Genomic DNA, 26,787 nt, shown 5'->3' on the forward strand with positions numbered 1-26,787 from the left:
CTCTCCAGCTTCGGACCTCCCGGACACTACAGGTGGCTCTGCCCGAGTCAGGGGTGGCCTTCTGCACGGCCCCGGGCCGATCCGAGGGCCTCCTCGGCGCGGTGAGGGCACCTCCATTTTCTCCCACCCATGACAGGATCGACGTGAAACGGCCTGAGTTTATTTTACTTGCTGCCGCAGCCTCTTTGTCGGTACACAGGTTTGGGGAGAAATCCCTAGGCCCAGACAGCACAGCAGAGCCCGTCGCAGGGGGAGCCTCCCGCCTGGCGACGCTGGCCCCGGCGCCGCGGTCCCGCGCCTCGCGGTGGGTCGGGCAAAAAAAGGCAGCCAAGCTGAGCGGCCGGAACCTCCCGGGTCGAGAGAGAAGCGCGACCGCCGCGAGGTGGGCCCGCTGCAGAGGAGGAGGCCGGCGCATCCGGGTGAGCGCGCGGCGCCCCCGCCTCCCCCGCGCAGCCGCACGGGCCGCCGCTGCCGCCGAGCACGCCGCGCGCTGTGAGGACCGCGCCCGAGCGGCCTGCGGGCGGCCCTGCGGCCCCGGCCAGCGGCGCTGAGGGGGCCCAGAGCGAGCGGCAGTGGCGGCGGCATGCGGGGCGGCCACGACTAGCCCGCCGAGCCCGGGAGGCCCTCCGCGGAGGCGGGGGCGGGCGCGGCGGAGGCGGGGCTCGCGTCGGGCCCGCCCGCCCGCCCGCCAGGGGAGCCGCCGGCAGTGGCCGAGGAGGCGGCGCGGCGGACGGCGGCCCGAGAGTAGCGCCCGCGCTGCGGCCCGCGGGACCGCGCCGCGACCGCCCGGGCCGGCCCGGAGGAGCGCCCGCCGCCGCCGCCGCCGCGCGCGGAGCGAGGTGAGTGTCCGCTCGCGCCCAGGCAGCCCGGGAGCCGCAGCCGCTAGCGCGGGGCCAAGAGGAGGAGGAGGAGGAGGAGGCCCGCCCGCGTCCCCATCCCTTTGTGGCGGGCGCTGCCGTGGGCCGGGGCGCGGGTGCGCTCGCTGCGGTGTCTTGGTCGGGGACTCCAGGGCCGCGGGACACGCGGCGTCTCTGGTTGGCAGCTGAGGCGAGCAGCGAGTTTCCGTCCTAGTTTGACATTGAGTTGGAACCGTTTTTCTTTGGAAGACGGAAGTTTGTTTTATTGACAAAAATATAGCTAAATATGGCTTCTGGGTTCGGCCGTGTGGTACTTGGAGCCGCGGTACCAGCCTGACCCTCGCCGGGCTGGCGCGACGGGGGAGGGGAAGACACGCCGGCAACCGGAGGCGGGGGCTTCCCGGCCGGCTGCGGTCCCAGAGGACCGGGCTCCGAATTAGCAAAGGTCTGTGCTTGGGAAGTAGCGGGCTTTAGGTAATGTGGGAGCCCTTCCTGGAAGAATGAATGAATGAAATGTCATTTACTCACCCATAATCAATACAATGCCTGTTTAAAGATTTGCCAGGAATTGTGGTGATTTGCATTGTCATTGCCAATCTTACATCAACCTTACTAAGCGACCCCTACCACCCATTTTATGACCTTGGCCTCATTCTCAAAGCCACTGAGCTAACCGGCCCTTTAACCAAACTCGCTTGGCATTTTCTGGCAAGTGTGGGCAAAGTGGTCTTTTTGTGATTGGGAACTGTTTCTGGAGGGCAGAAAATGCCCACCTTTATCATTCTTTATGTTTAATACATTACTTTATGATAGTTCTTGTCAAGAACCTTGAGAGGTAGGAGATCTTGCCCTCATTTCACAAATGAAAAAGTTGAGGACTCATGAAGTTAAACTTCCCAGGTCACAGGCTAAACGGCAAGAGTTGGAATTCAAACCTAGACTTTTATTAGTCTAGAGCTCTTTATGTCACATCTGTGTCTAGACTTAGACTTTCCAGTAGTCTTAATTTAACCGCATGTGACTTGTGGTTAATTAAATTAAAATTAAAGAAAAATTCAACTCCTTACTCATTAGCCACATTTCAAGTGTTTAATAGCCAATTGGTTTAAGTGGCTACAGTTGAACAGCACAGTCTAGATCATGCATCCATTTATTTATTCAGTAAATATTTGAGTGCCATCTGTCTAGTTTTAAATCTTGAGTACACTGGGCACAGTTTTAAGTCCTGGGAATATTGTGGCAAATGAGAGACCAAATGTCTTTGCCTTTTTGGAGCTTGTGTTTTGCATGATAGTTTGAGGATGTAAAACAGTAGTACTTCAGAGCTTTTTTATTTCAAGTGTGGCTCATAGACCAGCAAAATTCTAGTCACCTGGGAGTCTGGAAGAAATGCAGAATCTCAGGCCCCATATTCCATCAACTGAATTAATTTCTGCTTTAATAAGGTTCCAGATTATTTTTGTGTACGTTGAAATCTTAAAAAGCCTTATTCAGAATACCCGGGATAACTGGGCTTAATGAATGTCCTGATGGTTTGTTTAAGCAGCAGGCTGTAAAAAATTGGGAGCATTCACCATTTATGCAAATACTTGTTAAATGCCTGGCTTCTCAGTTTAGTTTAACTTTTTTTTTCTTTTCTTTTCTAGCCCTGTATCTTTAGAGACTTTACAGTGTCTGGTAAATAGTAGGCACTCAGTAAGTGTTTGCTGAGTAAAGGAATGAGCTACTAAGATAGTTAAAACTGGTTCTAAGTCCCAAGCACTCATACTGCATCGGGTGAGCTCATGGGACCACAGTTGAAAAAGCTCTAGCCACCTGGTTGGAGTTTTGATCCTGGTATACTCTCTAGCTCTCTTTTTAATAACTTAATATTAATAAATTCAAATTTTAATCATATGTTAGTGTCTTATACATAGGATTTAAAAAAAAAATTAAACTCTGAACTTTATTTGGATTTCACCAGTTTTTCCACTGATATCTTCTTTTTGTTCCCTAGTGCAGTCCAAGGTACTACATTTTATTAAAGTGTCATGTCTCTTAGTCTTTGGTCTGTGGCATTTTCTTAGCTTTCCTTGTTTTTCATAACTGTGGTGACCTGGAGGAGTACTGTTCTGGTTTCCTATTTATTTTTATGAGACAGGATCTTGTGTTGTAAAAACTGGTCTCAACTCCTGTGCATAAGTGATCCTCTTGTGTGTCCCTGTCCTCTGGGACTAGAGGCATTTGCCACCACATCAGCGGCTTTTCTTTTGGCTTCCTCAGACCAGACAGAATCATCTAGTCTGGGAAACGTTTTCATACTTTGGAAAGTAAGACCATAACAGGGACAACCCCATTTCAGCTCTTAATTTGTTTGTGTAATACATATCATTTCTTATTTTTAGGTAACAACAATATTTGTCCTTTGTTTTCAGTAACAAATTCTTGGATACAGTTCCTCATTGATTGAGCCTGGGGAATGTTACAACATTGCAGTTGTGTACCACTGTTTTAGTATGTACTGAGTTTTATTTTTATGGTGAGTTAAGATAAGGACTAAGGTGAAAGAGGCAGGAAAGGGGAAATGTCAGAGAAGGATCAAGGCAAAAGAGTGAAAGAAAATAGAAGGAGTAAGGTAGCTGCATAGATAGAACCAGAAGTGAATACTTACTGTTTGTTCACTTATTCAGTTAATATTTATTGAATGATTAATGTATGCCTGACTTGTGCTAGAGACTCAAGATAACTGGGGGGCAGGCAGGCAGCCTTAAACAAGTAAACATACAGATGAATCCATTACCTAATAATTATAGCTTGTGATAAGTGCTGTAAAGGATCTTGAAGTGACTGGATGGTGGGAAAGAGGGGTTGAGGGATTGACAACTTTGTTGGCTGGGTTGGTGAGGAGGGCTTCTCTGAGTGACATTTAAACTCCTGTCTTTGGTTTTTAGGGGCCCTCCCTAATTGACCCCAAATTGCTTATCCCATCTTTGTTTGTTTCACAACATACACTTTCTTCACAGGCACTGTATTTATTTCTGGCTCTGTGACTTTAACAATTTCTTCTCTTCCCAAGATGTTCCCCTTTCCACCTTCACTTGCAGAAGTGCTGCCTCTTGTGGAAATGTTTGATCACATCCCATCTCCTTTATGAAGCCTGTCACTGTTGAATTATGCCTGTGTTTGTCCCTCTCTTTGTGTGATGATCAAATGTAGCGATAATACTTTGCATTTATATTTTTGTGTCTTCGCTTAGTCTAGCACAAAGTAGAACTAATAAGGGGTTCGAATGGTGATCTGAAGTGTTCACATTTGGGTGATGACCCTTAGAACAGCAAGTGAAAGTCTAGTTTTGTTTTAATAAAACATTTAATTGTGAGATAATTATAGATCCACGTGCAGTTATGAGGAATAATCAGAAAGATCCCATGTACCCTTTACCTAGATATTTCTAGTGATATCCTCTTATAAAACTATAGTACCCATGATATCTGACCCATAATGGTGACAGCAATACAGTTAAGATACAAAATATATCCATCTCCACAAGATTTTCTTTTGTGGCTTTTTAAAATGACTATACCTCTCTATCTCCCACCTCCACCTCCTTCTTAAGCCCTATAGTAAGTAATCTGTCCTCCATTTTTGCAATTTTGTTATTTCAAGAATATTTTATAAATGGAATCATATAATAAAGAGATTAACCCAATTTGTTACATACATTGGTAATTGCTTCCTTTTTATTGATTAGTAGTATTTCATAGTGTGAATGTACTTTTATGGTTCTTTTAACCATTTACCTTTTGGACATCAGATTGATTCCAATTTTTGGCTATTACAAGTAAAACTGCTATAAGCATTTAAATACAGGTTTTAGTGTAAACATAAGTCTTCTGGGATAAAATGAAGGAGTGTAGTTGGTGGGTTGTGTGATAGTTGAATATTTATTATTATTTTTTAATAGAAACTGCCAAGTTCCAGAGTGGCTGAAACATTTTTCTGTTCCTTTTAGCAATGTATGAATGATCAGTTTCTCGGTATCCTTTCCACATTTGGTGTTGTCACTATTTTTTAGATTTTAGCTATTCTGTTAGGTACAGTGTGATAATCTCACTATGATTTTAATGTGCTTTTTCTTAATGGCTAATGATTTTGACTTAGTTTGTTTTTGGCAGCGTTGGATATTAAACCCAGGGCCCTGTACATGCTAGGCAAACTCTCCAGTGAGTATACCTCCAGCGCTTGATCATCTTTTTTATATGCTTATTTGTCATTTTATTTGTCTTTTTTATGTGCTTATTTGTCATGCTGTAGGGAAATGAATTTTGCTCATTTTCTAATTGAATTATGTTGTTATTAAGTTGTAAGAATTCTTTATATATTCTACAAACTAGTTCTTTGTTAGAGATGTAATTTGTCTATAAATGTCTTTTTATTCCCTTAGGAAGGTTTCTGCAGAGTCCAAGTCCAGTTTCTCAATTTTTTGTTTTGTGGATCATGCCTTTGGTGTCAAATTGAGGAACCCTTTATCTAGACCTGAAGATTTTCTTCTGTGCTTTCTTCCTAAAAATTTTATAGTTTTATATGATCTATTTTGAGTTAATTTTTTTGTATAGGGTATGAGACTTAGGTCAAAGTTTATTTCTTTATTGCCTATGGATGATCAGTTGCCCCAGCACTAATTGTTAAAAAGGCTGTCTTTCCTCCATTGAATTGCTTTTGTATGTTTGCCAAAAAATAATTGGGCATATTTGTATAAGTCTGTTACTGGATTCTCTGTTCTGTTCCATTGTTCTGTATATCTGTCTGCCAGTATCACACAGTTTTGGTAACTATAGTTATTTTTAAACAGGGTAGACTGATTTCTCACGCTTTATTCTTCCCTTTTCAAAGTTGATTTAGTTATTCATGTTCCTTTTTCATATAAATTGTAAAATAATCTATATCTACAAAGACATTTTGCTGTGATTTTGATAGACCTGAGTCCATTTGGGTAAAATTGACATTTTTACTATGTTGCATTTTCCAATTACTGAGCACTGTACTGTTTATTTAGATCTTTGATTTCTTTCATCAGCATTTTGTACTTTTATCATGAGTCCTATACATATGATTCCTTAGGACAAGGAGTGTAAGTGTCACAGCACTTCCCTAGTAGTGGGTTCAATACCCAAAACCACAGAGGGAAAAGTTTTCTTAGATCTAGTTGGTTTTTGTTAGGCTTTTATATACATGAATATATACATAAATTTTTAGCAACTATAAGTGGTATTGAATTTCTAATTTTAGTATCCTTGCACTCATTGATAGTATATAAAAGTAAATTAACTTTCACATGCTGGTCTTGTATTTTATGTTCTTGCTTAACCTACTTATTAGTTCTTGGAGTTTTTTGTAGACTCCTTGGAATTTTTTATGTAGATACCTATTTTCTGTAGATAGAGGTAATTTCATTTCATCTTTTTTATTCTATATGCATTTTATTACCTTTTCTTATTGCATTGACTAAAGTTTCTTTTACTGTGTTGAGTAAGAAGGGTAAGAAAAGACATCTTTGCCTTGTTCCTGACCTTAGGGGGAAAGTGTTTCTTCTTTCACCCTTAAGTATGTTGTATAGATTTTTTTAATAGGTATTCTTTATTGAGTTGAGGAAGTTCTCTCATTCCTCATTATGAAGAATTTTTTTATCATAGGTAGATGTTGAATTTTGTTTTCTATTAATCATGATTGATCTTTTCTCCTTTCTTGCTTTTTTACAGTGTCCTCATATATGCTAATCACACACTCTACTCCTGAGCTGCCTCCCTAGCCTTGATTTTTCTTTTTGATACAGTGAATTCTGTTGATTGAGTTTTGAATATTGAGCCAGGTTTATCCCTGGAATAAACCTCACTGGATATGCCCTGTAATTCTTTTTTATATATTTCTGAATTCTAGTTACTTATATTTAAAGATTTTTGCATTTATAATCACAAGGGCATTTAGCATTAAAAGTTTGCCTTTTGAAGAGCACTGTTTTATCTGTGTTCCACAGATTTTAATATGTTGTATTTTTATTTTCATTTTATTTCAGTTCTATGTATGTTTTTATTTTCCTTGAGATTTTCTCTTTGATCTATGATTATTTTGAACTGTGTTGTATTACAGGTGTTCGGAGATTATCCTGATATTTCTTCCTGGCTTCCAGTCTGATTCCATTGTGATTGAAGAACATACTCTGTATGATTTCAGTTCTTTTAAATTTGTTGCAATGGTACATATACACAATGGAATATTACTCAGCCATAAAAAAGAATGAAATTATGGCATTTGCTGGTAAATGGATGCAACTGGAGACTATTATACTAAGTGAAATAAGCCAATTCCAAAAAACCAAAGGCCAAATGTTCCCTGATATGCAGATGCTAACTCACAGTAAGCGGGGCGGGGTGGCGGGGTGGCCGGAATAGAACTTCAGTGGATTAGACAAAGGGGAATGAAGGGAAGGAAGTGGGGAGGGAAACAGGAAAGACAGTAGACTGAATCAGATGAAACTTTCTTATGTTTATATACAAAAATGTGACCAGTGTATCTCCACATCATGTACGACTACAAAAATGGGAAGTTATACTACATGTATGTATCATATGTCAAAATACATTCTACTGCCATGTATAACTAAAAAGAACAAATACAAAATTAAAAATTGTTGAGATTTTGTTTTATAACCCAGAATATAATCTGTTTTGGTATATGTTCTGTGGGCATTGAATGTGTTTTCTCCTGTTGGGTGGAGTGTGTTCTAAGTGCCAGTTCTGTTGGTTAATGGTGTTGAATCACTATCTTTGCTTTTCTTCTTCTTCTGCAGTACTGGAGATAGAACCCAGGGCCTGAGTATGCTAGGCAAGTGCTTTGCCACTGAGTTATACCTGCAGTCTTCTCATTTTCTGTCTAGGTATTCTATTAAAAATTGAGAAAGGGTTATTCAGGTTTCTAATTATAGTTGTGGATTTGTTTATTTAAATCATTTTAGTTTTGCTTTATGTATTTTTCAACTCTGTTTTATACACATTTAGGGTCACTGTGTTTTCTTGGTAGATTGGCCTTTTTGTCATTACATAAGGTCTTCCTCTGTCCTAGTCTTCTCTTTGCACTGAATTGTACATTACCTGATGTTAACATAGCCACTACTGCTTGCCTTTGATTGTTTGTCTGATGTATCTATTTTGACCCTTTGACTTTCAACTTGCTTATTTTGGTATTTATTTGAAGTCGGTTTATTGTAAACAGCAGAAATTTGGGTCATATTTTTAATCTTTTTTGGCCAGTCTCTGTTTTTATTGGTGCATGTAAACCATTTATATTTAATGTAATTATTGCTATATTGGGACTTAATTCTGCTATTTTATTTTTTCTTGTTTCTTCTGTTTTTTTTCTTTCCCTGATTTCCTGTGCTTGCTTGAACATTTCAAAGTTTTTCATTTTGACTTTCTATACAGTTTTTGAGTGTTATTCTTTGTATAGATTTTGTTTTGTTTTCATTGGTAGCTCTAGATATTATGTTTATAGAGCTTATTTTAATCTGCTGGTGTTTTCATTTTACCTATTCAGTTGATATAGAAACCTTTTTACATTCCTTTACACTTCCCTCTTTATAATATAATTACAAATGTTTCTTCTACATAGTTAGACCCACATGAGACAGTGTTATAATTTTAGCTTTCCAAGTCAAAAATAAATTAGAAAACCCCAAACCTGTGATATTTACCCATATTTTTCCTTGCTGTGTACTTTCTTGAGTTCTTGAGATTCCTTCTTTTATATATTACTTTCTTTTAAAAACTTTCTTTATCCATTCTTTTAGTGTAAGTCTTCTGATGAAAACTTCTTTAAGTTTTCCTTCATGTGAGAATGTCTTGATTTCCCCTTCCATTTTCTGTGGGTATAGGATTCTGTATGCATAGTTCTTTTTCTTTCAGTCTTTCAAATACATTGTACCACTTTCTTCTGGTCTCCTTGGGTTCAGATGAAAAATCCATTGTATTCAAATAATTTTTCCTCTAGTTGAGGTGTCATTTTTCTCTGATGGTTCTTAGGAAATTTTTTTTTTTTTTTTTTTTTTAATTTTCTGAAGTTTATCTCTGAAATAAACCTCTCCAGTCATACCATATAATTCTTTTTTATATATTTCTCAATTCTGCTTACCAATGTTTTGTTAAAGATTTTTGCATTTATAATCATGCGGGTATTTAGCACTAAAAGTTTCTCTCTTGAAGAGCATTGTTTTAGCTGTGTTCCACATTTTGTTTCTGAAGTTTATGGTACTTTTTATTATGGGTTTCTTTGAGTTTATCCTGTTTGGGGTTCACTCAGCTTTCCTGAGAAGTTGTTTAAAGGTTCTCGTAGGGGAGCAGAACTACTCATATACCTTTGACCCAGGAAGAGTCTTCTGTCAGAGAAGGTTGTTCTATTTCATGCAAATTAAACACAATCCGAAGTAATAAGACTATTTATGGGGAGAATAGCATGAGAGTTTCAACTTTTACCTAGTTTAGGGGCATAAAAGAACTAAAACAGCTTTGCTATTAGGGATGAAAAGTGGTGTTAAGATGATTTCTGATTAGCAACTTGAGAGGGGAGTGAGAAATAGAGGGAAAAAGAAGGTGGCTAATTGCAGACTGAGAATCTTTGATCAGGGTTGGAAGTTCTTTAGATAAGCAGCGTTTCAGTGCATGCAATGTATAGAGAAAGGACCTTTTGTGACAGAAACTTTAGACTGGGAATGCTTTTAAGTTAGAGAAGGAAATGCAACCCCGTCAGTTTGTCAGGTGGACTCTTGCCTCAAGAAGGGAAAGTTCTGAGTATTAAGGCAACAGTGAATTGGTTCAGACATACCAGAATACTGTCTGTTGATAATTGGAGATGGGACTGCAAAACACAACATAGATAGCATTGACCACATGCCACACACTATTCAAAGCACTCTACTTGTATTTATTCATTTGATGTTTGTAATAAAATTAAATGGCATGGTGAAGTTAAGTGGCCAAACAAGGATCTGTGCCTGTTTCCTTGTCTGTCTATTTAACATGGCATTCTGGCTCCAGAGTTTATTGTCGTAACTAACAAACTAGACTGCCTTGCTAGGATGGCTTGGGTAGGACTGAGAGGGGCTTTGAATGCTAAACAGAAGAGTATGGATAGTTGGAAGGCAAGAGGCTCTTTTGAAGGATTTTGATGAGTGTATTAATTGACATGATGAAAATTAAGCTAGAATGTACAAGAAAGTTACTTTAATAAAAGACTATAAAAAAGAAATGAGGCTAATGAACTAGTCCAGATGATTTGTGTGCAGGAACATAACAGGTACTTTTTTAGAGGTGGAATTGAGTCACTTGATCTCGATGTCACCATTACGTTTGAGGATAGTTAATGAGTGTGTCTTTTTGTGTGTGTGTGTTGGGGGCGGTGCTGAGGATGGATCTCAGGGCCTCATGCATGCTCTGCCAGTAATGGAGAAATGACAGTACAGCAGCAATCCAGAAGTCAAAAAGATTTTAATAATATAGAGAATAATATAGAGAATCAATAGTTTTTCTGTTTTTCAAAATCACTTTAAACTTAAAACTATGCTGATAGCTTTAAACTTAACATTATGACTGCTGATAGATATAAGTTGAAGTAGGTAGCTGCTTAAACATGATGCATAGTTAAAGCACTTTAAAATGTGAATGTTTACCTTCTTATAGTTACTTTGGCATACCCAATGTTGTGTTCCTTCCAACAAGTTTTGTTTTTTAAAAAAATTGTCATAGGAGCTAGGGATATAATTCAGTGGTAGAGAATGAAACTGGGTTCAGTCCTCAGCACCAGAATAAATAAATCATCTTTGTGGGCCTACTGTTTTATTTATTGGTGTAGGTTTAAATTTCTTTATTTTCCTACAAATTCTGAGCGTTCTAACCAATCTTGAAAGACCCACAGGAAGGAGAATGAAGAAAAGAATGTATTCACTATAGGCTCAGTTCAATAACTGGGTAAGCAATTCAAGAGAACTACTAGAAAAGTGTATAAGTAAACTATTCAGAGCTTGTGAAAATTAAGAACATTGTGGGTTAAGGAAGTTGCAGTATAAACAGCTAGTATAATATGGTAACATAGTCACTTTGCAAACATGCCAACTTTCTTTTATTCATAGAGTTTCTTATTAGCTGTCACTTTATTGTGTATTTCTGAACACTTGACTATAGTTTGATGAGAGTAGAACATCGTCTGTCCTATTTATTGCTGTATCCCCAGGACCTAGAACCTAGTGTAAAGCAGGCATTTAATATATGTTATGGAATGAATGAAAGTGCAGAATTTTCTTTTTTTAACTATGATTTTGATTTTGTTCTATAGATTGGTGCTTCTTATTGTCCTCTAGACCATTTTGCTTTTTTAAAATGACTAAGGTCTCCAAAGAGTTTGTTTTATGGGGAATAAATGTTGATATTTACTATATTAAAGATAAAAATAGAAATTTTTAAGTAGTTCATTTAAAGTAGTAAGTTGAGAGCTGGGGATACAGCTCTGTGGAAGAGCTGCTTGTCTAGTACACACCAGACCCTGGGTTCAACTCCCAGTACTGCAAAAAAAAGAAAAAGAAAAAAAGGGGACAAAAATAATCTGATTATATCTTAGTGTATTTATTTTTATGAAAAATAACTTGACAAACAAAAACTTAGTATCTGACTTTCTTATAGCTGAATTCCTATAATCTTTTTATGTATTCAGTCTTTTGATGCTGCATGTCATGTAGACCTGGGAACTTGGCTATTTACTTAGAGAATGAGGGCAAAATGGCAAATAATGTAAGATAGTATGAAAATTGTTTTGACTTTGCAGAAGTGGTCTTGATGATCCCTAGGATGCGGGGAAGATCCCTGTACTTCACTAAGAATTGTTGCTAGAGGTGGTTTTTAGACTTTTTAGTAGCAGGAGTACATTTTCAAATAATATTTTGTACTCATTTTCATTGTACAGAGACAGAGTGGAACCATATGGGTTAAAGTGCATTTGTGCTGGGATTGAGAGAGGAGGGGGAGGTTTCTGGAGTTGTGCCTTTTCCTTTCATTCTCATTCCTTGGCTAAGCTACTGAATTGGCCAAGGGATTGATATCTCCAGGGTGGGGATATTGTGTTAGAACAAGAGAGACACTTGAACATACTATGGGGATTTTACACTTGGTACCACATTTTATAGTTTATTTAATGGCCTGTTAATATATATCTTAGCTTATTACTAACATTGTAAGCATTGAAATATAAGTATTAGTATGTTATCAAGGCCAGCTTTCACAAAAAAAAGAAGTTGTTTCTGGGTTTTATTTTCCAATTTTGTGTAAGTCAGTAAGAAAATTTTACTGTGATTTACAACAACTTTATAGAAACATTTTTAAATATCTAATGTAGATTTTTAAAAGTTTGTTTCCTTTGTATACCTGATAATATGTAAAAGTAAGGAGTTATAGGAAGCTGAATTTTGGGAATTGGGAAGACTAAATATATTGGCCAAATATAGGAGGAATTGTCATGGTCTGGACATTGAGGGAGAATGGCAGCTGACAAGAGCAAGACTAGAGCTTGGAAGTGCTTTAAATGCCATTATTATTAACTGATTTTAGTTGCTTTGTTAAAATACTATATTTGTCTGCCTTGGGAAACATTCTCGACTTGGGCTTTTTTCTTTGGGCATGAAATGATTACAATTGTTTTTTGCTTCGAAAAGGGGATCACAGCAAAACTTTCCTATAAAGTTGTTGTTTTTATAAGTAAATCCTATCTCTAAGTTTTGTAGGCCCTGTCCTTTTGGGAGTTTTATCTGACAGACAACATAAAGTGGTCTCATTACTCTCACTATTTATCATTCATATCATTAAAAAGAGAGATAATTTGTTGTATTTATATCACAGTGTTTATTTAAAATGTGAGCTTTAGTTTTATTTGCTACATTTTAAGAGCAAAAATTTGAAAGATAAAGAGAAAAACAATAAAAATAATTAGAAGGCTACGAAGTACTATCTTGGTTTTGGAGTTTAGTTTTTTAAGGTGTGATTTATTAGCTTTTTATCAGTTCTTATAAAGAGAAGAAAAAACCATCTTAATGAGTTAATAGGGTATACCTCCATAAAAGAATCAGATAATTGGACAAGTTGCCTTTTAGGTTAGGTATAACATTCAAAAGAATTGACTGACTGGAATACAGTTAAATATTAATTATCTTTAGAAGTGTTTGTGAAAGATATTTTTGCTTGTTAAACCATTCTTTCAGTGAACATCAAGTACTGACTTTGATCCTGTCATATTTTTTTCATGTTTATTTTAAAATTTCACTTATTTTAAGTTTTTTGATTAGGGAGTATCACAAGTTTTTGAGCACCATCTCCAAGTGTTAATATTAAAGTGTGCCCCAGTTTCTTTGAAGTAGGTGGAGTCATGTAGTAATAACATATCTGTAGGCTGTCCTCCTTGCTACCCCACACCGAAAGAAAAGGAAAATGCTCAGTTCCTTATAATTTTGTGCTTAATAAAAATTAATTGGTGGTATGTTGTAGGGAAGTATGAAATGTTTTAGTAATAGCTACTTTGTAGGATTGCAACCACTATGCCACAACTTTGTGTATGTGTGTGTGTGTGTGGGGGGGGGGTGTGCTGGAGATCAAACCCAGGGCCTGATACATGCAGGACAAGTTCTTTACCACCAAGTTACTCCCCCAGTCCCAACACCATACATTCTTGATCCTTTAATTACCCAGACACTTGATTTTTTAATTTCTTCCCACTATACTTTCTCTAATATAACCCAGTTTACTTATGTTTATTGTTTGCTGTCTGTTCTCCTCCCACATAGGCACTTTGCATTAATTTTTGTTTAGTTTACTGTTATGTGCTAAGTGCCTAGAACAGTGTTTGGCACGTACTTGTTAATCAGCTTTCTTTTGGTTTTAAGTAGTAGAGGTACATTTCTTCTGGGGAAAAATACTCAGCTGACCAGTTATTGTAGCTTGTAGAAGAAAGGTTTCTTTTTCTGGCAATGTGGCAGACTAGACTTTCAAATGGGGGGAGGGGGAAGCCCTTCATTGTAAAACAATAATACTGGACCAAATACTCAAAACATTTTAAATCCATTGTTGAGTTTACATACAAATAAGGTAACTCTCCAGAGACTATTTTAGTTGGCCTATGCTTTGCTGTGACCAAAAATAACTTAGAGGAAGAAAAATTTATTTGGGTTTCATGGTTTTAGAGGTCTCAGTCTATAGAAGGATGACTCCATTGCTCTGGGCCTAAGGTGGGGCAAGGACCTATTTGAGGAAAGCTGCTTAACTTATTTCGGTGTCAGGAAGCAGAGAGGAGGAGGAAGGACCACAGGGAAGATGCTGTCTTTCAGGGCAGTGCCCCCTCTCCTCCACCCCCAACCCTCATTACCCATCTCCTCCAGCCATGCCCCCTGCATATTTATTCAAAAATGGGATGGATTGATTGGGTTATTGCTTTCATGATTAATTATTTCACCTCTGAATATTTTTGTAGTAACTGGAGCTTTCGGGATACATCTCAAATCCAAACCATAACAGAGTTGAAAAACAAGAAACCTTGAATCCAGAGAGATTATGTAATAGTCATTCTAGCTGCTATACCAGGGATTTTGTAGATCTCTGGAAACCTAGAGATTTGACTTTTTCAGGTAACCATGGGATATCCAGCAAGGTAAGAAGTTATATCTAGCAACCTTTGTGTAAAGCTGAAACTCTGTGAAAGGAGTCAGTGGGTAAAACTAGGAAAAAATAGAAAACCCATCCCACAGTCAGGGAGAAGTGTGGGATAGGAAAGGGAAAGTTGCCTAAGCTTGTTTTTCACTGAGAGGGTAAAATAGTCTTCCCTGAGAAATTATAACTACAAGTTTGTTCTAACTGGATTTTGGGGTAGAGTTCCTACTATCCGAATGGTAAAACAAAAAACAACAAGCAAGCAGAAAACAGCAACAACCATCCCAAGGCAAGAATTTAATGAAAAGTGGTCTCAGGTTGTTAGGACTGAGAACCAAATCAGTTCCTCTCTGGAGAAATATAGGAACACAGGTCTCAGAGAAATAACACAGGCAAAGTTTCTAGGAATGTGAGCTCATGATGAAAAAAATAAAAAACAAAAAAGACTTCAAATAAGCCACAGTGAGTTAATGAGCAGATCAAGAAAACCGTATAACCAGGTTTTCAAAAATGCTGATATTCTAGTTGTCAGATTCAGAATATAAAATGTTTAATGTGTATAAAGGGTAAAAATACGTGTTTAAGGAACCAAAAGGCTATCAAAAATAGGAAGGCAAGCTGAATTCAGCAGTGTATAAAGAACTACTACATATTGAAAAAAAAGTTTTTTCCAGGAAGGCAAGCTTGAATCAACATTTCAAAGTCTATTAATGTAATTATCCACATGAACACTTGAAAGTTTAAAAAAAAATGCAGAAAAGGAATTTATTAAAATTCAACAATCTTTTATGGTAAAAACTCATTACAGATAGAATATAAAGGAAATTCTGTGACTTGATTAAGACTATGAGAAACCTACTGCAGATATCATACTTGATTAATAGTATTCCTTTAAATATGAGCAATAATACAATATAAAGATGTCCATTATATTTTATCTCTCTAGCATTACATTGTATCTCCACCGGAAATACGAGATACTGCAGTAACACAAGAAAATATTATAAGGCTTTATTTAAGAAATGACCAAGTGAACATTCTCTAGAGTCAATATGAATATCATCATAAAAAACTCAAGAGGCCACAAATAAATTTTTTGGATTTATAATAGTTCAGTAAATTGCTTAACCTAAGCTTGAAATAGTAAAATAGTAAAATTCTCAGCATTTCACAATAATTAAAGAGCTACCTAGGAATAACTGTTTAAGGGGAATTTGTTAGTTTTTTGCCACTATAAAAAGTAACTGAGGGCTAGGGATATAACTCAGTTGGTAGAGTGCTTGCCTTGCAAGCACAGGGCCCTGGGTTCAAATCCCCAGCACCGCAAAAAAAAAAAAAAGTAACAGATTAAAAAAAAATATATATATCTATATATAGATAGATAGATATTTGGGGGGGGGGGGGGTTGCCAGGAATTGAACTCAGGAACTCTTGACCTGTGAGTCACATTCCCATCCCTTTTTATATTTTATTTTGAGATAGGGTCTCGCTAAGTTTCTTAGGCCCTCACTAAATTACCAAGGCTGATTTTGAACTTGTGATCCTCCTGTCTCAGCCTCCTGAGCACTAGAATCACAGGTGTACACCACCATGCCTGGTGAGATTTATCTTAAAAGGAAGAAAGTTTTGTTTTGGCTCTCAGTTTCAAAGGTTTCATTTCATTGTTGCTTGGCCTTGTTGCTTTGGGCCTGTGGTGGCATAGTACATCATGGTGGGAGCATGTGGCAAAAGAGACCTGATTATCTCAAAGCTCTGCTGGAAAAAGAAAAAAGGACAGGAAGGGACCTGGGTTCTATATCCCCTTGAAGGACCCCCCTGCCCTCCCAGCCCCAGCGATATAACTTCCTCCAACTAGGCTCCATCTCTTAAAGGTTCATCTTCAGCCCACAGGGAACTGACAAGCCTTTAATGTATGGGCATTTTGGTGATGTTCAGGATCAAACTATGCACGGAGGGCAAGATCTTTAAATCATAAAAGTTGTAAAAATATATTGAAGGACATTTAAAAAAGACTTAAGTGTATGTAGGGACTTAAATGTATGTTCATAGAGACCGACTGTTTATTGAAAATATATTAGTTAACCTGACATTAATGTACAAATTCATTGGTATTTTTTAAAAAACCCTGCAGGATATGATTTTGTTTGTTTTTGTGGAACTTGACAAGTTAATTCTAAAATCTGTTTATTCCTGAAGCAGGCACTTGTCCTACCAGATTTTAAGACTTAGTGTAGAGTGTAACTAAATGTTTAGCTGAGAGGTAGAGAACTTGCATAGCCTGTGCAAGGGCCCTGGCCTTACTCCCTCACAAATCCAAAACTAGTCCAGGCAATTTAATGAGACTAAATCTTGAGATGAAAATTTAAAAAGGGCTAGGGATGTCACTTAGTGATAGTGCCCCTGGGTTCAAACCTCAGTACCTCTAAAACAAAACCAAAAAAAAAAAAAAAAACCCAAGTATGCAGTAGAAGAAATTTCTACTACTCGAGCCCTGTGGCCAGCACAGTTCTCCTGTCAGCTCCTTGGAATCCACTGTGATGTGTCTTGCATTATGGAAAGGGAAATCATAAAAAGCACTAAGTCTTTTGGGGTGACACTTGGCTTTGCCCCAGACTCTGAAGGGAGAAGGCTAGTTGTCCAGCAGCCCTCTGACAAGAGCTGTAAGTGGGAAATCCAGGACCCGCTGAAGACTTCTTTCTCAGAACACATCTGAGACACTTTCAAAGCTTCCACCCCTAGGAATCAGACCCCCCCAAAAGCTATAGCATGTCTGTTTTGGAGGGACGTATGTGTATATCCTCTGCAATATTGAAAAACTTTTGAAGCTTTCAATATGATTCCTTGAGTATCAGTACTAATTTTTATAATAATTATACCACCTAATAAATTCTTCCTCAAAGGGAAAAAAAAAATTAATGAAAGTTACAAACTTCACTTGAAAAAGCAATTATCTCACTTAAACATGATAAATGATGGAGGACCTCAAGATGGGTTGTTTACAGTAGATGTAGCTTTTTACACAGGAAATCTTCAAGCCTTAAAAGGTCTTAAAGATTTGGAACTAAATATGGCAGAGATCTGGAAATAGAAAAGGGGACAACTACTAGAAAACTTGGTACTTCTTCTGATCATGGTACATACATGTTTTTGAAGAAAATCTGAATGCCTGTGTTTTACGAACATAGAACCCAGAGTGAAATGAGGTGAGGGAAAGGAAAAAGGAAAGTAACAGTGTTGGGAAGCTGGATTCAGTGGGCTCTACAAAGAATGCCATTTTATGCATTCTTCAGTGAGGAGTAACTGATCAGGTGTGTATAACGTTTTTCATTCTCTCTGGAAACAAACACAGGTTTCTCTGGACAAAATCCAAAAACAAATAGCTGTTACACAACTGTAGTTGACTAGAATGCTCTGTATACTTTATATTTAACAATGCTTTGCATTTCTTCCAATTCTATGAGTAAAAAATGGACTAAAGAATAAAAACAATATGATTATTTAATTGATGCAAAAAGCATTTGAGAAAATTACTGTAAAATTCTCAGTAAATTCAAAATCAAAGGGAAGGTCCTTAACCTGAAAAGGGCCATTACAAAAAAATCAAGAGCTAAAATTTCCCCATCTATGCTTTCCCCATCTATGATTAAGAACAGGTAAAGACATACTCTCTCACTGCTCCTATTCAGCAGTGTACTGGAGACCCTAGCCAGTGTAATGAGGCAAGATAAAACATGAAATATCCACTGTTTGTAGGATATTACTCCCTGTATAGAAAAATATCCAAAATGACCAAAAAACAAAACAAAAGAAAAACCACACAAACACAAAAATAAAACATAAAATACTCCAAGTGAGCAAAAGAAAATGTGGAGTGTATGTATGTGTATACATATACACGTGTGTGTGTGTGTGTGTGTGTATCATGGAATGTTACTCAGCTTTAAAGAAGAATGAAATTATGTCATTTGCTGGTAAATGGATGGAGTTAGAGAATATCATTCTAAGTGAAATAAACCAAAACCAAAAAAAATAGGCCGAATGTTTTCTGTGATATGCAGATGCTAATTCAGAATGGGGAGTGGGGTAGGGAAGAATAGCATTATTTTATATTAGGTAGAGGGGAGTGAAGAGAAGGGAAGGGGTATGGGAATAGGAAGGATAAAAAAAAAAATTTCTAACACATAAGAAAGGATCTTACAATATACAGTGTATTTGTTGGTACTCATGTATATAGATGTGAAAAAGCTAAATGAGCAAGAGCCATTTCATAGAAGAAAAATTGAATAGCCACTAAACATTTATTAATTAAATTAGAAATTAAAAAACTATATTGACAAAATTGTGAAAGTTTGACATGCATTATCCATGTACCTCTATGGCAATTGTCAGCAAATTTTCCTTAAAGGACCAGATAGTAAATATTTTTTGCTTTGCAGGCCAAAAGTTTTCTCTTTCAGAATTATTCATCTTTGTCATTATAGTGCAAAAGCAGTCATAAGCCATATATAAATGAATGGGTGTGACTGTATTCCCACAAAAATTGTTTTTACAAAAATAGTTTGCCAACCCTTGCTTTGCAATGTGGTAGTTAATGAACTATTACTGCATCATTATGGATGAGTCTTAAAAACATATTGGATTAAAAAGGAAGCAGAAGATAAATTGTAGTATGATTTCATTTATGTAAATTCCAGAAGGGAACAATCAATATAAAGGGTACAGATTTATGAGTTTTTTACCATGGATACTGGGACTTGATTAATTTTGAATTCTGGCCTTGACATTTATATTCTGTAACTTTGATCAAATTACCTATTTTTTGGGGGGGGGGGGGTACTAGGGCTTGAACCCCTGTGGGTTTATCACTGAGCCACATCCCCAGCCCTTTTTAGTTTTTATTTTGAGACAGGGTCTCATTAAGTTTCTTAGAGCCTTGCTAAATTGCTGAGGCTGGTCTTGAACTTGTGATCCTCCAGGCTTAGCCTTCCTAATCTCTGGGATTACAGGCGTGCACCACTGTGCTTGAAAATTTTTAAAAGTGTTAGGTTTTTATTTATTTTTTTATGGAGTTTTTGGTTTTGTTTTTAGCACAAATGCAAACCAACAATGCAAAAGCAACTCTAAAATAATTGCTTGTAAAGTATTTATAATAAGGATAATTGAACACAGTAATGGGAAGAAAAAGAGTATGGAGATTTGCTCATTGAACTGAGCTTGTTTGTTCTTACCGCTAATTCCTAAAGTGATAATGGAATTTTTGTTCTACTTTTTCATTGACATGACTACTGGTGCCACTTGTGCATAAGGTGGGATGCAAGCAATTTTCCATCTTTCAATTTTCTTGTTGTGTTTTTCTTCCTATCCCACTCCTGGTGTTAAACCCATACACCATCTGTAAAGTTGCAGGCATTCTATCAGCTGTACCACTCCTACTTGCTTCATGTATATCCATCCGTCTTTGCTGACTATAAGGTGCCATCTTCCTATCAGCTTCCAGATGTTGACCATGGTGGGCACGGACAGATGTACAAAGCCAGCAGAGCCAGGTGTGGCATGGGGAGCGTTCTATGCCAAAGTGTTATTTCATGTCTGTAAGATGGTGAGCATGGAAGACCTACCTCATTAGGTTGTTGAAAGGATTATGTAATATGGTACCAGTTAAAGTGCTTAGTATATATTAAGTACTCAGTGATTGTTATACTTTAATTGTCTTCCTTTAACTTACATCCTGTTTTTAAAAAGATATTCTTTATTGCTTTGGGAATTGCAGATTACTTTTTTATCCAGATTTGTATCGTGTATAGGTAATATGTGACTAGTCCTCAGCCCTCAAATATCCTCACCCTAAAGTCTTGAGTAATGTTTAATTTTCTTTACTTACCACAGTTTGTAAGCCCCTCTGATATTTTTAGGGGTGCACTTAAATCACCAAACTCACTGTTGCTTGCTGAATACCTGGCTGAAACAAGTTTCTGTTGTCACTTAATCTTTCTCTTTAGCAGTGTCCATAACTCCTGTCTCAGAACTCTGTTCTGTTTTTTTAATTTTATATTTTATGTTATGTTATGTTATGTTATGTTATGTTTTTGGGTACCAGGAATTGAAATCAGGAGCATTCAACCACTAAGCCACATCCCCAGCCTTATTTTGTATTTTATTTAGAGACAGGGTCTCACTGAGTTGTTTAGCACCTTGCTATTGCTGAGGCTGGTTTTGAACTTGAGATCATGCTGCCTCAGCCTCCCGAGCCACTGGGATTACAGTTGTACACCACCACCCCGGCTTGTCCTTTTGTTTTAGACACCACTCTCCAGAGTCTCCTCTGACTTCTAAGACCGTCCAGTTCTGTAAATGTCAATGTTCTAATCACCCCTAAAACTTCTGACTGTACAGCTTCCTCAGCTTGAAAATGAAGATAAAACCCATTTTGAAGGGTTGTTGTTAGGGTGAAATTCTCTAATGAATAATTATTCATGGAAGAATCCTGTATCCATATATTCTGATTTTATTATGCTGGGATGAGGTCTGGTATGAAAACAAACAAAACTTCCTGAGTAATTTCACTCCCATTTGAATAGCAGTGATATGTAAATATAATACCTATGGCACATTGTAGCCATTCAGACAGTTTCCCCTTCCATCTTCTGTCTTGCTGCTATTCTCCATACCCTTCTATTAAAACATCTAGAATTCATTTTTACTCTGTCCTTCCTAAGAACAGCGATGTTGTCTAACTTATCTTTGTTCTCCCAGGGTCTGATAAAACGAAGTTAAGTGAGTGAATATGTGCATGTCCCGAGTTTATGGAAAACTAGTGTTTGTAATACTCGGCCTGCCAAAGTAGGATATTAAATCCATTGGTAGTCTTAATTTAGCTTTTAGCTATTTGAAACACATTTAAGTTATATCTTTAACTTTGTGTTTTAGAAAATTCTAACATACATAAATGTGGAGGGTATAATAAACTTAAACCTGGAGGAACCATCCTCCAGATTCAACAGAAACCAAGATTTTACCCCTTTGTGCTTCACCCCTCAATCTCTTCTCCTCTCCCCTAGCCCAAGAGCAAGTATTTTAAAGTGGTAATCATTTTATTCTAATATTCTTCAGTATGAATCTTTTAAAGTGAAAATCCCCCACCCAGTGCTGGGTATTAAACTCAAGGCTTCACATATTAGGCAAGTGCTGTACTATTGGGCCACCTCCCCAGCCCCAATATGAGAACATTTAAAAATAGGACTACAAAGCCATTTTTTATTATTTTATTTATTTATTTAAATTTTTTGGTACTGCATGTTGAACCCAGGGGAGCTTTACCACTGGACTACATCCCCAGCTCATTTAAGTTCTAATTTTGCAGCAGGGTTCTTACTAAATTCCTGAGGGTCTTGCTGAGTTGCTGAGGCTGACCTTGAATCTGTGATCCTCCTGCCTCAGCCTTCTGAGTTGCTGGGATTATAGGCATGTGCCCCCAAGCCCAGCACAATTCTGTTATTCTTAATAAAATAAGAGTAATTCCTTAGTAGTATCTAATATCTAATCCCTTATCAGATTTCCCCAGTGGTCCCTAAAGTGTCTGTTTAAGTAGGTTTATAGATTCAGAAGTGACACAAGGCCCACACATTACATTGGTTTTTATGAAAAAGTTCTGCTTAGGAAGAGTAAAATACCTGGTTTTTAGTATTTTTCTTTTCCTCCTCCTTTTTTATAACTCTCCCTCAAGATTAGGATTCTTTATAATGAAACCATAAACTTTGCTATATCAGGTGAACGTTTCATCTCTTTTAAGACTTCTGTGCTATTTTTTTTTTTGGTTTGTTTTAAGAATAAAACACTTAAGTGTATAGGGCAGCAGTACAATTAACAGCACAGTAAAATACAGAACTGAAAATTACAGTTACATGTAACTATTCTCTGAACTTTCTCATTCAGTGGCATAGCATTATATGCAGTGCTGTTAGAGGACTGAAAACTGAAATGTTATTTTATATTTATTAAAAAGTATGCTTTTTGAAAATGCTTACATATATCTTTAAAATTTTTGTAGTTATTTCCCTTGACTTTATGGTTATAAGGAGGAAGCTTGAGACTAGTCTACAGTATAATATTTGTATTTGGAATAGACTGCTTTGGGTGAACTTAATTATGTTCTCTGAAACAAGTGGAGAATGTCATCTGCAAAAGTTATTTTTTAGTGAACATTTTTAATGGTAAAAAGACAAACGTGTAACCTCTTAGGGTTTTTAATAAGGAAGGGAGAGCTAACCTAAGGGTTTAGAGGTTTTTTTTTTAGTAACATACAATTTTGAGAATTTAGATGAAATTTAAAAAAAATAATGCAAATGAAATGTTTTGAGTTATTGATGTGAATTAAACAGCAAGATTTTGAGGGGACTTTCAACAATTTACTTAATTTCCTATTACATTGTTGAGTAAATAACAGCTTAATTGCACTATTTTTGTTTGTTTCAGAGCAGGAAGCAGATCCTATAATCTCCCCAAAAAGCTAAAAAAAAAAAAAAAAAAAAAAAAACAGTAAAAAATACTGAAATGTCATTCCCTAAAAGGGATCTTAACTAGTATGAATGCAGAAGCTTGAGACCACAGAGATATAGCTGAGACTACAGAGAAGATGAAAGGAGGAAATGAGGCAGGTGGTAGCTATTGACAGAAAGATCAGCAAGAGAGAATTCAAACAACCACTAAGGTCATAAACTAGTAAAAGTTAAATGGCATTAGGGAGAAACTAAATAAGAAAGAAACCAAATGAAGAAAAACAACAGTATAAGAACCAGAATACCAAATTGATGGCTAGTTAAGGAAAGAAAATGAGGGATATGTGCTTTTTATAGTGTGTGGTACTGTGATAAATTTGTGAAATTGAATTCGTAATTAACTAGAATACTATCTACCAAGCTTACAGATGAACAGTTTCTTTGTTTTGTGTTTTCAGTGGTAACTAAATATTTCTGGCTATTATCTTGGGCCAAAATAAAAAATCTACCCCATCCCAAATTTTTGTTTTTGTTTTTGAGTGAATTTGAAAACTTTAGATCTCAAAAGGCCACTTAATATCCAAGAAACATCACACAGTTTTTTTTTTCTTCCTTTTAAAATCAGGCATTCATAAACCAGAAAGCATACATTAATTACATAAAAATAGTTTTCCAGTAGCAAAGTAAGCCATCGTATTGTCATTAGCAGCAGCGTGGGACACTGGGTGCGGGATGCAGGTTGTAAAGGTAGAGGTGGGGGTCTGCTTCCTTAATCGAAAAACATGAGAATCCTGAGTGGGAGAAGGGGCGCCTCCCCCGTCTGGGGGGTGAGGGCGGGTGTCAAGGGTCCCCAGACCTGGGTCCTAGGGGCCAGGAGGGCTGGCCGGAGGCACAGCCCAGGGGCTGCTCCGTCCCCTCTAGCAGAGGAGCATTTTTTTCCTCAGTTAAAAACAACCCAGAAAATAAGACAACTAACAGATAAGAAAAGTTTCTGAAAAAGGAACCACCATATACAGGTATATTACAAAGGTGTAAAATGAGACAGTAAGTATATACACGTCAGCTGCTCTACACTGGCTTTCTGTAGGAAAGCAGGGCGTCGGGACGGGTTAGCTGCTTCACAGATACGAATGTTATTGCTGTTGTTTTCCCTTCGTTAAGAATCTTCTTTCGCATAGAAACAACGAGCAATAAAGCTGGACACAGTCACCCAGACAATGTGCTACACACAGGGAGAGTCAGCAGCCAACGCAAGATACTTCTCCCTCTGATGAAAAGAAACGCACTTGTGCCTCACTGACCGGGGAGCTGGCTGGCAGGGCGGGGCCTGGAACGCCTGGTCCAACAGCCCGCAGCAGGGCTAGGGCTGCCCCTGGAGGGAAGCGGCAGGGACCACCAGCGCCCCGCCACCTGGCCCGGGGCAGGGATGGGAGGCCGAACTACTTGGGAAGGCGGAGCGCAAGCTGCTGGCTTGGCGGGAAGCCGTGGCAGGCATGGGCCCAGGTGGGACAAACTTGCAGGACAACAGGACCTTCCCAGGGCCAGCTGGCATGCGGGGAGTCTCCACCACATCGCGGCACTTACCCACCGGAGGTGGCAAGGGGCCAGGGCCTGGGTGCCACGGTGACCAGGCAGGGCCAGGAGGCTTTGCCCCGAAGGTCCTGAGAGCGACTGTATCCCTCCGCAGCCCAGAGCTTGGCAGGGCCTGGCTCACATCACACAATGGTGGAATTAGTTTAGAGGAAGTTTCATGTTTATGATTGTGAAAGACAACCAAAATTTCATCTAAGGGAACCACTGCCCTTTGATAATTTTTTCCCTTCTCCTTGGTGATCCTGTTGAGGAAGAAAAGTATGGGACTGAGCTCTGGGAAGTGCATGGAGAAGGAAAAATAGGGGAAAAGGAGTGACAACAGATTTCCATTTAGTCTGCACATTGTTTTTGGTCTTTTTCATCCCCAGTCCAGTGCCAAGAGACTGTGGGATCTTACAGTCTTGTTCGTTATCCAAACTGGCAGTGGCAGCTTTTCTCTCTACAGTGTAGTTGGCAAGTTCTTAGTGAATTCTTTATCCACTCTGGTTGACCACCTCAGAGTATATATATGTGTTGTCTTTGCTCTTAGCTTGATATGCTGACCAGTGGACGTTTTGGGTAATGTTTGAGAATTGCTGTTCAAAATCTGAGAAGTGAAAGGTTTTTAAAATAAAGGATAAAAACCTACAGAAAAGCCCAGTTAGTTGAAGATAAGGAATGAGTCATGTGTCTTCTCCCCTGTCTTATCTTAACATATTGCCTTATTTCATCCTGTGTCAGTTAGGATTAGGTTTGGTTGCATCTGAAAGATCTCAGCATTCCTTCTTTCCCCACAGAAAGGTGCTTTAAAACAAACTAAAGTCCAGTCCCCCCACTCTCCATATGGTAGCTGTGTGATTGTCAAGGACCAGCTTCTTTTATCTTTTTTTAGCTTGTGACTTTCCCTCTCATGGTTATCACATGATTGTACAGAAGGTCCTTGCAGCTTCATCCATTGTGTTCACATTCCAGGGAGCAGTTTCAAGGAAGGAGTAAGGGCAAAAGGGCCCATCTTCCAGTGAAGTCTGTCTCCTTTAAATATCTTTCCCAGAGCCCTATCCAATGACTTCTGATTTTATCTTAGTGGCCACCCTAATCTGCAAGGCAGGTCAGGAGATATAGATTGCCACTTTTAGTAATAACAGTTTGATTGCTAAGAAAGGACAAGAAAGAAAGTAGATACTAAGTGAACAAGTAGGAGTCTGCCATAATGTAGATGTTTTCTACAAAAAAAGTTTTAATATATTTTAAGCCATTTTCTTCCTCAACAATAACCACTAACATGCCTTCTTCTATCTTTACAATTTATATTTGTGCCCATAAGCAGTATGTCTTGTTTTAAAACTATAATATAAATGGAATAGGCTGTATGTATCCTGCAAGTTACTTTTTTTCCCCTCATTCAGTGTTTTTTACTCATATTGATGTAGTTCTAGCTTATTCATTTTAATCACTCTGTAGTGCTCTGTAATAATACAGTTCATTTATCATTTTCTTCATGATGTACATTTAGTATTCTGTAACAGTTCATATTTATTTATTTATTGTCATTATAAACAATGGTGCAGTCATGTCTACTTATACTCACATGGAAGAGTTTCTTCAGGGTATGAATCTAGAAGTAGAATTACTGAGTGATAGGGTAGTATTTTGTTCAGCTTTGCTAATCACCCTTCAAAGTGGCAGTGCCAAACTACACTTCGAACAATAATGTATGAGTGTTCCGTTTCTTTATTCCCTACTAATATTTGTGTTTTTATTAATCTGATGATGTTAAATTCATTTTCCTAATACTACTGAGGTTGAAAACACCCCTCCCCCCTTTACCTGGGATTGAACCCAAGGATACTTACCCATTGAGCTACATCCCTAGCCCTTTTATTTATTTTTTTAATTTTGAGCCAGCATCTTGCTAAGTTGCTGAGGCTTGGCTTTTAACTTGCAATCCTCCTGTGTCAATCTCCTGAATTGGATACCCACACCACTGTGCCTGGTTGAACATATTTTTATATATGTCATTGGCTATTTCTGTTTTTTGTTTTTTTTTTTTTGTCTATAGTTTGCCCTTTCATACCTGTTGGCCATTTTCAGTTGTGTGCATTCTTGTTTATTGTTTGTTTTAATTTAGAGAAGTTTTGAATACATTCTGACACT

General features: G+C 37.9%; 1 protein-coding gene across 2 annotated transcripts in view; it reads left to right on the forward strand.

Moving 5' to 3' along the window:
- Positions 1-694: 694 nt before the first annotated feature.
- Positions 695-26,787, forward strand: part of GALNT1 (polypeptide N-acetylgalactosaminyltransferase 1) — a 127,109-nt gene continuing 101,016 nt past the window's right edge. The window contains exon 1 of one of the 2 annotated variants that reach the window (XM_079108537.1): positions 695-839. The gene's annotated coding sequence lies outside the window, so the exon portion shown is untranslated. Of the gene's footprint in view, positions 840-881; positions 1,303-26,787 lie in introns of those variants that run through there. The other variant, XM_079108538.1, reaches the window with a different exon arrangement.

Source organism: Sciurus vulgaris (genome assembly GCF_902686455.1).
Source record: "Sciurus vulgaris genome assembly, chromosome: 13".
NCBI lineage: Eukaryota > Metazoa > Chordata > Mammalia > Rodentia > Sciuridae > Sciurus > Sciurus vulgaris.